At 47.0% G+C, this 12953-nt stretch overlaps 1 protein-coding gene and 1 long non-coding RNA gene across 4 annotated transcripts in view; both read left to right on the top strand.

The window, feature by feature from the left end:
- EPHB1 (EPH receptor B1) overlaps positions 1-12953 on the top strand; it is a 462131-nt gene that overhangs the window by 83004 nt on the left and 366174 nt on the right. The gene's annotated exons all lie outside the window — the stretch shown is intronic.
- LOC129644159 (uncharacterized) overlaps positions 1-12953 on the top strand; it is a 36789-nt gene that overhangs the window by 9872 nt on the left and 13964 nt on the right. The gene's annotated exons all lie outside the window — the stretch shown is intronic.

Here is a 12953-nt window from a genome sequence, read left to right as displayed (position 1 = left end):
GCCCACCTGGTCCCTCATTAGGGCTTGTGTTGGCAGGCAGAGGGGAGCAGAAGGCCAGCTGGGAGGGAGATTGTGGGCAGATGGAGGTGCTGCTGGCACTGGGGAGGGTGTGCATGTGGGCAGCGTGGAGAGGTCTTGGCCTGGGTCTCACGTGCAGAGCTCCAGGGAGTAGGGGGACTAGTGGCCTTTGTGGTGCCCTGGGAGGCCTGGGCACATGGCCTGGCAGACCTATTCTTCCCTGAGCTCCTGTGCGGATGCTGCCGTGGTCACAGGAAGTTCCTCAGCACCGTCGAGCTCTCATTTCCACATTTTATAATATGTGGATAATAACCACCTCTCAACATGGTGATGAGCTCATGTTGCTGAGAGGGCTTGAAACACCATAGATCGCTACACCTAAGTGAGAAGATTATTATGTTTACTTATTTTTATTCCACTTCTCAAGTACTTATTTTTCGTCCAGGTCTTTAATGCACTTTTTAAAAAAGACTTCCAAATGGAACAGGTCAGGCAAGCGACCACAGGGCTTCTTTTGAGTCTTTGTCATCTCCTGCTGCAGAGGAGACCATTGCCTCCGCCCTCTAACTAGCCTCCCAGCACCAGGTCTGGCCTCTGTGCCGTCGTCCTCCACACAGCCCCTGGAGGGAGCGTTGGGAAACTGCTCTTGTGGTCTTGTCGTCTTTCTACTCCAAACCTTTCAGGTCATAACTCACATAAGATATGTAGCCTGAGTTCTATACAAGGCAAGCAGCTAGGTGGGAGAAGGATGGGGCACAGTCCTGTCCCCAGGCTCACAGTCTGGGGCTGCTCTGCCACTGAGGGAAAGGATCCTGGCTCCCAAGTCTTCTGGTGCGGACCCCTGCCCATCCTCCTCACTCCCCTGCCTCCCCAAGCTCCAGGTGAAACTCCCAGCAGGTGCAGTTCTCAGACACACCCAGGCTGGTGCTGGGTTCCCTGCCCTTTCTTCTTCCTCCCTTCCTCTTCATTTGCCAGTTTCCTGCCCAGCCTTCACGATTCAGCCTTTGGAAGCTTGCAAGAGATAGACATGCCACTCAAAATAGCTTCAAGGAAAAGGAAGTGTTTTGATTCACAGAACTGAGGAGCTTTGTGCAGGTGCTCAGACAGCACCAGGACTTGATCTCTCCTATCTTGTGGCTCTCTTGTCTTCCCTGGAAGCTTCATTCTTAGGCCCCCAAAGTGGTGGCAAAGATGGCCCGTCACCAGATCAGGCTTAAAATGCAGACAGTGATGCATCTCCATAGTGGGGCCACACAAGACCTTAGGCAGGAGCATTGTTAGCTGCTTTGACTCATGTGACTGACCCTCCATTGTGGCTGGAGGTGATGGGCTAGGATGGGGCAGGTGATCGGGGCAGGACGGGGAGTCTTTGACTCTCCTGGACCGAGATGGGGAGGGACTGGTTTATTGGAGCAGAATTGGGTGCTCTTACAAAAGAAAAGTGTGTAAATGCTGGGTGGCAGGCACAGAAGGTTCCAGCATACTCCCTGACTGTTCCTGCCACCTCAAGGGTTGTTTGCTGCCCAAGTGCCTTGCTACTCTCTATACAAGGGGAGGAATTTTTGCTCATGCACCTGTCTCTCCCACTACACTGCGAGCTGCCTGAGGACGGGTGGGTGTTGCCTTCAGCACTGGCTCCCCGCTGCCTGACCCCAGGCCTGCACCCCATGGGGACTCGGTACCTGGGAACCCACTGAACTGCAACCTCAGCTCATGCACAAGGAGAACCGCACTAAGAAGTCTGGAGTCAGATGGCAGAACTGGGGTCATGGTTCTGGGCGATGCTAATGGTGGTCGATGTGGACCCTTGCCGAGTACAGCAGTCCAGATCCTGCGGGTCTTGTGGTCTGATAAGATCCATCACTGGGGCCGCTCGTTCGTGGGCTGAGATGTCCTGTCACAGACAGGATACCTGGAGAACCTTAGATTCCGATGGGGATGCTGCCCCGCAAGGATGGGGATGGGTGGTACAGTGTCACAGGAGCTGGTCCTTTCCATATTGGGGAGGAATCCATGCAGCTGCCAGCACCTCAGCCCCCAGGAGCAGGGCTGGCCCTGGAACTCTGTCCCTTCCTTATTGGACAGCTCTCCTTGTCCTCCACTGTCTCTCAGGCTCCCATGTTCCGCTGGCCACTTTGATGGTTCCCTGAGCACACCCAGGACACTATCTTCCCCAAAGCACCAACTGCAGAAACGAGGTCTCCGTCAGTCAGGATAGACCATAAGGAAATTGTCATTGATGACAAAAAAATTCCAAGTTTGTGAATAACCTACTTGCTTCTTTAACAAAGTGTTGGGATTCAAGATTATTCCCTATAACAACTTGCCCCTCACTCACATGTGCTTTCCTGTGTGGGAGAGGAGGTGTGGCTCTATTGTAGGGGGGCCTGCAGCCTCCCCCTCACCTGGGGACCCTGGGGAGGCTGTGCCCAGCCGGACAGTGTCACCCAACCAGGCAGGGTTCAGGCAGGACCCAGCGCTCTAGGCCTTTCTCCCTCCCTTCAGCAGTAGGAGTGCCCCCTCACCCATGCCTCAGCTCTCAGTGCTGCCAGGGTGCAGTTGAGTCAGGGGGTGGAGTGGCAGCCGAGGGAAGGCCAGCCCCTCCCCACCTCTGCCCTTGCGTGGCTGTGAGCACAGGTCCTCCCAGCGCAGGTGAGGGCCGCACTGGGTGTGTCAGCTGCTCACACCCCAGCTGAGGGTGGCCTTGGGAAGGCTGGTGCTTCGTGGAGGAGAACCTTCTGTCTCCATTGATCTTTCTGAGGGATATTTGTACATCATGAGTTAAGAACAATTTTCAAGCTGCTCTTCAAGCAGTTTCTTAAGACAATGGCCCAGGTGAAATTAGCTATTCTGAATAATTCATTTTCCTTCTTCCAAATTTATATTTGCTCTTCTCTTAATGGAGAATCAGCCAGATAGTGGGGTAGGGATAGTTGGTAGCTGATAGTAAAGTTATTAAAGAACAAAGAGAGGCTGGAAACCTTAGGAATTAAAAACCACTGTGTCAGTGGAGGTAACTAACCCCCGGAGTTGGCATTGTCATCCCTGGCCATCAGGGGGCGATCTGCTTGCCATGCACCGGGTGAGTCCACTGGGGCTGGGGGCTGGGGGCTGGGGGCTGGGGGATGAGTGCTGGAGACAGGGCTCTCTCCCTGCTGTGCCTTTCTCTGGCTGGTGGAAAGGGAGGATCTTATCCCCTTGTGATAGCTGTGATTATGGTCATGATCGGGTTTCCTAGCCAGGAGTCCAGATGCAGAGGGCCACAGAGCCCAGCATCTCCTCCGTTTCTGTTGTTCACATACCAACCACCATGATGAATTTTTGCCAGGAGTTTACTATTGTCGGCTCACCATTGTATTATTGTTGATTCACCTTTTAAAAGCCTAAGTGCACTCATTTGTAAAAGAAAGTTTAAATCAATCTAGAACATGGAAAATATGCAGTCAATGAAAGGCAACTGTTAAAATGAATCGAATGAAAAAAATATTAAGCTTTAGCTAAAATCTAAAGCTGGTTTTCTTGTTTTTGAGTATCAAGGTTTAAAGAGGTGTTATTGAAATGTCAGACTCAAACTAAGACTTTCTTCTTTAAGGTAATCAAAAGGATGGAAAGGAAGTTAGAAAGAGCTGCATTTCTTTCTAAGTCATTCAGTATGATTTAGTTTGGTGTCTGGTGCTACCCTAAAATTTCTTTTAATGTCACAATGGTGTCTGCTTCTCCCCCTCACCTAGAAAACCCTGCTCCTTTCAATCCTCTCTCCCATTTTTCAGAAAACTTGACTGAGGCTCATATATAGAGTAATATATCCAAGGTGCCCAGAGCTGGTCAGAAAGCAGAGCCCAAGTTTTAAGACTTTCTGGGAAACTGGTATCTTTGGATCACTTCTCAGCCTGGAAAACCAACATCTGATCCCAGTGCCAAGCCAAAAGCATTTACCAAACAATGATTCCATCAAGAAATATAAAGGATGGAGATTCAGTATGGGGAGATTGGTTCCATTTCCTGAGCTTTAGGGGAAGGGAGCCTAGTTTGGACAAAATTGTGGAAGAGAAAAGACAGGTCTGCAGAATTGTTGTAGAATGATTTATATCCAAATCTAGACTGATGCCATGCTGCTGCTGCTGCTAAGTCGCTTCAGTCGTGTCTGACTCTGTGCGACCCCATGGACTGCAGCCTACCAGGCTTCTCCATCCATGGGATTCTCCAGGCAAGAACACTGGAGTGGGTTGGATGCCATAGTAACAGGCAAAATCCAATCCAAAATGGGTATTGGTAGGATCCATTTGGGGCTTCCCAGATGGCACTAATGGTAAAGAACCCGCTTGCCAATGCAGGAGACATGAGACCTGGGTTTGATCCCTGGGTTGGGAAGATCCCCCCTGGAGGAGGGCATGACAACTGACTCCAGTATTCTTGCCTGGAGAATCCCATGGACAGAGGAGCCTGGGAGGCTACAGTCTGTAGGGTCACAAAGAGTCAGACACGACTCAAGTGACTTACCACCCACACACAGAGGGTGGGAGAGGATCCAGTTGGTAGGGAGGTGATATAAATGAGGATGGAAAAAGCCCACATACCCCAAGGGACATCTCTGAGCATCCTGGGATCTTGCCCACCCCGAACACTGGGCCTTCCCAGACACAGCGCTCCACGCTTTGCTCTCAGCTTTTTGCAACTGTGCCATTTGCTCCATGGCTGGAAGAGACCTTGTGGGAGGAAACATTTTGCTTTGGTCTGAACTGGCCCCTTTGCAGCTGGCCAGACAGTAAACACAGAAGCAGAGGTGACAGGGACATTGCTGCCCTGCAGCCGCTGAAGGACTGACTGGGGAAAGTTAGGGGGCAGGGAGGGAGGAGTGTGGACAGACCCGGCTGCTTTGCTCCAGCCTTCTGTGGTAGCGTGTTTCTTCAGGACACCTCAGTGACATTTTAATCATGAACAGTCTCTTAGGCCTACAGAGGGGCTTTGGTGAGGAGGCCAGCAGGGCTGGTTTGTCCGCTCAGCAGTGGCGCTGGCCAGGTGCAGCCCATGGGTGGTAAAGGCTGGTTCTGCTTTCATTCCTCTTGCCACTGGCCGGAAAGGTTCCCAGCAGGGCTGCTAAGGGTGGGGCAGCATGCCGTCCACCCCACCAGAGGTTCTTCCTGGAGGCTACAGTTGCCCTTCACACAGCCAAGTCTCCATCACTTCAGAGGACACGGCATCGAGGGCCCATCACCAGGGCCCACAAGGCCAGACAGCAAGGTTCACATCGCTGCTCAGCCAAGATTCATCTTCCTGGGCCCTCGGAGCACCAGCCAGCGCTCGCAGGCCGAGACTGCAGCGATGAGCGTCTGGGCTGCAGGATCGAGCGGTGAGGCTCACAGTGCTGTGGAGAATCCCTGCAGTGTCCTCATAAGAAGGTTAGGCAGGTTGGAATTGGGCTTCTGGGTCCTGCTTTCAAGAAGAAAGAGATATTATTGCTTTATCTGTGAGAGGAAGGGGTGGTGTGAGAATTCCATAGCCAAGGGTTCTGGACTTGGGGTGCAGTTAAGGGGTGTAGAGTTGTTCATCACTGAAACAGCACCATTTCTGCACTCACCTTGGCAGGTCAAGGGTTGCAGAGGGACCCTGGTCAAAACAGTTTGAGAGTAGCCAAGCCTTTGCTGGCTGTGGAAGGGTCTTTTGTTAACAGTCACCCAGAGCCCTTGTGCCAACATCCCTAATGCAGAAAATAGCATCTCCCAGGGAGGCAGAGGTCCCACAGGTTCATGGGAAGAGGCAGTGGGCATGTGTTTCACAGGTACATGGGCATACTGGGTATGTAACGGGTACATAGTAGAATGTTGTATATAGTTTGCATGTGGTAGGAGGGGCATGTAGAGGTGTGTAGGCAGATAGGGGTGATGAATTGTCAGAAAAGAGAGCATACCAAGAAGCAAATTACGGACCCTAGTCTGTAAATAGGCTGACTTGAGATAAAGGTGTCTTGGTGGTTGATGATGAGAGGTACCTCATTCCAGAGCAGCTTCACCTGGGGCCCCACCTGCCTCAGACTAATGGGGCCACTGGAGAGACCTACTGGCAGAGACTGAGTGCCAGTCATCTATGGAGCCGGGTCAGAAGGGATCTGTCATTATAAACCAGGAAAGACATACAGGCCAGGAGACCGGGCAAAGGATAGAGATGGGTTCTTGTCCATCAGCAGAGCTACCTCAACAGATGTCCACCAGAATAGTAAATAAATAAATAATTGAAATTGGCCCTTCAACACAGGCATAGATCTTATTTTTAATCCCTAGAATTCTGACTATTTAAAAAGAGCTTGACTTGACTTGGCAGACAGCAGCAGAGAATGTGGGAGTGACTGCCTTAACACCCGGTCGTAGCCTGGTGTGACTTCTCATCAGAAATGACTGAGCAAATGAAAAGGAGGGTTCACGGAGAGTTAATAAAGCTTTATTGCAAAAACAAAACAAAGAATTCATGGAATGAAATGATAATGGGGAGCTGTCCAACAATATTCTTTGGGATGCGTCCAAGACTGTAATCAGAGGCAAGCTAATTCAGTACTAATTTCAGGGAAAAAGATGGAGGAAAATGGATAATTAGAAAAGAAAATGGAAACACTAGAGGAATCGTATAAACATAAATTAGGTCCTAAAATGCGAACACAATTAATCACAGCCAGGGGAGAATCAAGCCTCATCCTATCAAGAAGAACTGAATATTTCATAAAGTATACAAAAGAGGGATGAACCAAGAGGCATACAACCAGCCATAACTGAAAAACACACTTGTCAGAAATTAGCAACCGAAATGCAAGAGAGAAATAACATCTTCATTAACCAGTGGGGATGAAAAATGGACTCAGAAAATACAACAAATGCTCATATTCCTCAAAGCCCCATCTCTTTCTATTGAAATTAGAGCTATAACTTTCAAAAATCTTTTTATTTTTCCTCTCTCAGGAGCAGAATGATTCATTGTATATAAAAAAGAAAAGAGAACAGAGGAAATAATTAAAGCTATAAAAAAAAATTCCTAATTACAAAGCATCAGAGTCCAGATGGCTATAACAGAGACTCACCATGAAGAATCAGCTTGTGTGTGTGTGTGTGGGGGGGGGGGGGCGTGTATCTCGAACATGATGGAGTTGGAAACCTGAAGAATGGTGTAAGAACTATTCTTTCCTCCTGCCTTAGGACTTCTTGGGACTGGAAGGAGATATTCCACCCTGTTGGCACTCCACTCAGGAGGAGGGGAAACAAGCCACAGTCTGTTTTGAAGAATAGGCTCTGGAATCCTTTCCTAAGAAGAACCACTGAAACAATGAGGGCAGGCTGGCAAGGGAAAAATCTCAAAGGCAGATGTGAGAGGCACTGCAAGGAAAAGGGCCCCTAATACATAGTTGACATCGAGTCTCTGATTTGGGCCCTGGCTGTCTTAGAAAGAAATGTCCGGCCTTGGGGGACAGTGAGCCCTTCATCCCATGCAGAGGTTGTACAACCTCCTGCCAAAAATGTTGAGGGGGGTTTGAGTTCTGAGTTTGAAATGGCCTTTTTAATCCTTGTGCTGTAAAATTCTGAGATGCAAGCAGGACCAACTTTAAACTCTCCTAGAAAGGATAAGTGATAAGTTTTAGATTTGGGGAGGAAGAGAGGGTTCCTTGGCTAACTTTTAATGAACACTGAGTTGTTGTTGTTCAGTCACTCAGTTGTGTCCGACTCTTTGCAAGCCTGTCAACTGGAGCACACCAGGCTTCCCTGTTCTTCACTACCTCCAGGAGTCTGCTCAAACTCATATCCATTGATGCTATCCAGCCATCTCATCCTCTGATTGGCTAATTCAGACTAAGCCTGAGTTAGCCATGAATAAATAAAGGGTGTTGTTTCTCTCATGGAGAGAAATGGGTGTGTGTGGGGAGGGAGACAAGGAGATCACTGCTTGTTCTGAGACTGGACCTTCCTGAGTAATCTCTGATTACCATGGAGCCTCCATAGCAGCTCCGAGCAGGGCTGAGGTGCTCAAAGGGCAGATGTTGCCCTGCCTTGGAGGATGAGGGCAGTGGTCAGGGAGAGTAAGGTGTCTTATGGACCTTCCCTGTGTTGGGCACTGTGCTAAATGCATTTTATGCATCATCTCATGGCAACTGTATGAATCACAAACTGCTTCCCCTGGTTTAAGAGGTAGAGAAATGTAGTCGCTGTGAATTTAAGGGTCACACTGCTGGTAGGTGGGCGAAGGATGGGATCTGAGCCCAGGTCCATTCGTCCATTGTAGAGCTAGGAGTACTGCCCTGTGCTGCCTTTCATGCTGATCTCTATGTGTCAGGCCCTGTGACTGTGGTCGGACTTCTGGGACATAGTGTCTGAATGTCCGAGCAGTGTTCCATTGGCTGAACCCCATGTGTTAGAGGCTGTGGTCCCCCACAGCATATTGGAGAACAGTGGTGGTGTAGAGAAGCTGGGATGTAAAAGTTCCTTGTTGGGCAGGGCACAGATGGAAGAATTCTGAATCCATGAGCAATCACAATTCTAATCACTTTCTGAAGGCTCATAGAAGCCTTTTGTATGCATATGCTTATTATAAATAAATGAGTGTAAGCTTTCTTTTAACTCTAAAATACATGCTGGAAGCCAAAGCTGCTCAGATGCTGTTCCTGGGGATTCAGAAGTTTTGATCAGGAGGTGGTCTGTTCTTGCCAGAGTGTATGGTGGATTCTAATTAGCTAGGGTTCAAAGACTGAGTGAGCACTGGCCACTGTTCTGTTAGTTAAATAAAATATCAAAAGTCAGCATAAACAAGCAATAGGATGCAAGTTAACCAAACTTTTTTCTTTCAAAAGACCTGAATTACCCAGACCATATTTTCTTTGGCTAATTTGAATCTTTGCATTTTAAAAAGCCAAGGTACTGGGGCACTGGAATAGTGTAAGTGAGAAAGCCTCTCAGTTTTCTCCACTGTGCAGTACCCACACCTGACATGTGTGGGCACAAGGGAGGCACTTGTGGGCCAATGAACAGAAATCGCGCAATCCAGCTATCTAGACCTGATCTTTGGAACTGTGGTCTATCAATCAGCATGCATTTATTGAATCATACAAATAAAGGCATGCTGGAATTGACATCAGCCCTTTGAGGAAACACAAGGAGTGGATGCAATGATTCTCAGGCTGCATGTCTGAAAGGAATTCCCTCAAGTAATTGAAAAAAAAGTTTGGATTCTAATGGTGCAGAGTCATCCTGGCTTTGTGAGAAGGTAGAGGAATGTATGAACATGATAAGAAGAGACAAACGAGATGTTTAAAAAAAAAAAAAGGTCCGGGTTAAACATCTAGAGATGAACATCTGAGATGAGAAATACACTGGATAGAATTGAAGGATGATGAGGCACTGCAGGAAAGATGAGTGAACTTGAAGACCTAATCCAAGATGAGGGATAAATGATTGAAGAATAATGAACAGAGCATCAGTGAACTGGTATTTAAAACAAGTAGTACCTGACTTCCCTGGTGGTATAGTAGATAAGAATCTGCCTGCCAATGCAGGAGACATGGGTTTGATCCCTGGTCCAGGAAGATTCCACATGCTGTGGAGCAACTAAGCCCATCACCAAAACTACTGAAGCCCATTCTCCTAGAGCCTGTGCTCTAGCAAAAGAAGCCGCCACCATGAGAAGGCTTTATACCACAACAAACAGTAACTCCCTCTCACTACAACTAGGGAAAGCCTGAACAGCAATTGAGAAGACCTAGTGCAGCCAAAAAAAGTAGTACAATGTAAAATATGTTAGAAAATACAAACAGCGGAGAAAGTACAGAATGAAAGTGATAGCTTCTTTCCCCAATCTATACCCCCATGTCTTTCCCCATTGATTATCACTGATAACAGTTTCTTGTGATTCCTTCAGAAAAATAAACATGCCATTAATCATCTATTTGTATTTATAATCTGATAAGCAGTCCCAGATTTGAAGACAGTTAACTTTATGACCAACCTAGATAGCATATTAAAAAGCAGAGACATTACTTTGCCAACAAAGGTCCGTCTAGTCAAGGCTGTGGTTTTTCCAGTGGTCATGTATGGATGTGAGAGTTGGACTGTGAAGAAAGCTGAGCGCGGAAGAATTGATGCTTTTGAACTGTGGTGTTGGAGAAGACTCTTGAGAGTCCCTTCGACTGCAAGGAGATCCAACCAGTCCATCCTAAGGGAGATCAGTCCTGGGTGTTCATTGGAAGGACTGATGCTGAAGCTGAAACTCCAATACTTTGGCCACCTGATGTGAAGAGTTGATTCATTGGAAAAGACCCTGATGCTGGGAGGGATTGGGGGCAGGAGGAGAAGGGGACAACAGAGGATGAGATGGCTGGATGGCATCACCAACTCGATGGACATGAGTTTGGGTAAATTCTGGGAGTTGGTGATGGACAGGAAGGCCTGGTGTGCTGCGATTCATGGGGTTGCAAAGAGTCAGACACGACTGAGCAACTGAACTGAACTAAACTAGCCAGGATGAGATGGTTGGATGGCATCACCAACTCAATGGACATGGGTTTGGGTAGACTCCGGGAGTTGGTGATGGACAGGGAGGCCTGGCGTGCTTCAGTTCATGAGGTCGCAAAGAGTTGGGCATGACTGAGTGACTGAACTGGAACTAGCCAGCAACTGGCAGATTGCCTTCTCCAGTTCTATACCTCTAGGACACCCTGACCAAACTTCCTTACATTCTTTCAGGGAATTTTGTGGGACATAATTGATGTTGTGAGAAAGGAGGGTTTTATGGCTTAGAAAGTTTGGGAAGCCTTGGACACAGCAAAGTCAAGTGAGCAGACCTAGATGTTGCCAACTTGGCAGACCGTCGGGCTCCTGGTGAAGGAGATGGAGCAGTATTTCCTGGTTTTGGATCCAGAAGCGCTTGTTCAGGGCAGGGTGTATCCTGCCACAAGCAGGTGCCTCCAGAGTTTCTTGGGAGACGCTGCTCTGCCAACAAATGGGAGATGGTGGCTTGACTGGAAACAGAACTGAACCTATGCAATGGTTGTGTGTGGGCAGCATGAGAGAGACAAGGTCACACAGCTTGGAAGTGATGCTCCTTTCCAAACAATGAGCTCACCTGGGAGGAGACTGGGAAATCGGCTCTTCTTGCTGGCAGTGCCGGGGGAGGGCTGGTGGGGAAGGATCCACCTCTCGTGTGTCCTGAGGACACCCACTAGGGTGGCTCCTCCTTGCCACTGAATTTGGTGGATTTTGTTTCTGTGAATTTTATTCACTTTTAATGCCTATGTATGTGGACCTAGACACAATAGTAACCTTGTTTTTTAGTTGCTAAGTCATGTCCAGCTCTTTTGTGAGCCCATGGAGTGTAAGCCACAAGGCTCCTCTGTCCATGGGATTGCTCAGGCAAGAGTATTGGAGTGCGTTGCCATTTCCTTCTCCAGAGTATCTTCCTAGATCAGGGATCAAACCCTCATCTCCTGTATTAGCAGGGTGAATTCTTTACTACTGAGCCACCAGGGAAGCCTAACAGTAACCTAGATGTTTCTGAAGTTTATATCAATAGTATTATACTTTGTGTCCTTCTGAATCTTGCTCCTTTTCTCCCAACTCAACATTATATTTGAGAGATTCTTCCAAGTGAGAAAACTTGCTCTAGTCCATTATTGCCACAGCTGGGTGGTATTTTCTTGTATGAAAATACCACAATTTGTTCATTTTCCTGTTGTTGTGCATTGAGCTTGTATACATTTTCTACCATTATAAACAGTACTTCTACTGACATCTTGTGCATTTCTAAGAATTTCCTGTGGATCTTTTGGATCTATACCTAGGAATGGCATAGTTGTTCATCAGATATACACTTGTTCAGGCATCTTAGAGTCAGACTGCTCTTTGAAGTGAGTATACTTGTTTGTTTTGCTGTTAAAAAAAAAAAACAACTTTAGAATTAGCTCAACTACTTGCAAATTAACATATAAATACACAGCTTCATTAAATTAAATTTATAGATTAATTCATGAATAATTAACATTTTATGATGTTTCGAATTCTTATCCAAGAATATGGACTTATCTTTTTTTCATACTAAGTACATTTCCAGGTATTATGTCATTTTTGTGCTATTATAAATGAGAATTTTCTCTTCCATTGTGTCTTCCAGTTGGGTGGTAGTAAATTTGCTTTCCAGATATTACTTTTATAACCTGTCTTTTTACCATTTAGAGTAGGTTGCAAGTTGATTGTCTTGGGTTTGCCAGGCATGCAATCATGTTATCTACCAACGTTGACTGTGTTTGTCTCTTCCTTTCCAATTTATATACCTGATTTCCTGTACAAATTGTTTTTCCCCACAACACTGCTCAATATGATAAATCTAGACATTTTGCCTTGTTTCTAATTTTGATGGTGAAAAATCTGCTTTTCCATTAAGCATTCTTTGTTGAGAAAGCATGTATCATCGTGGCAGAAATATAGCCATCTATCTTGATATTATTTTGAGTTTTCAAACAATTAAGAATGACTTTTGTTTTATTTATTGTCTCTTAAGTGTCTGTTGAGATGCATGGACAATGTTTGAATCTAGTAATCTGGTTTTTGTTGTTTGTTATTCAATCACTCAGTTGTGTCCAACTCTGAGACCCCATGGACTGCAGCACGCCATGCTTCCCTGTCCTTCATTATCTCCCTGAGTTTGCTGAAACTCATGTCCATTGAGTTGGTGATACCATCCAACCGTCTCATCCTCTGTTGTCCCCTTTTCCTCATGACCTCAGTCTTTCCCAGGATCAGGGTCTTTTCAAATGAGTTGGCTCTTCGAATCAGGTGGCCAAAGTATTGGAGCTTCAGCTTCAGCACCAGTCCTTCCCATAAGTATTCAGGGTTGATTTCCTTTAGGATTGATTGGTTTGATCTCCTTTCTGTCCAAGGGACTCTCATGAGTCTTCTCCAGCATCACAGTTT

Source organism: Bubalus kerabau, chromosome 2 (assembly GCF_029407905.1).
Source record: "Bubalus kerabau isolate K-KA32 ecotype Philippines breed swamp buffalo chromosome 2, PCC_UOA_SB_1v2, whole genome shotgun sequence".
Taxonomy (NCBI): Eukaryota; Metazoa; Chordata; class Mammalia; order Artiodactyla; family Bovidae; genus Bubalus; species Bubalus kerabau.
The sequence above is the reverse complement of the archived record's forward strand: the minus strand, read 5'-3'. Positions and strand labels throughout refer to the sequence as shown.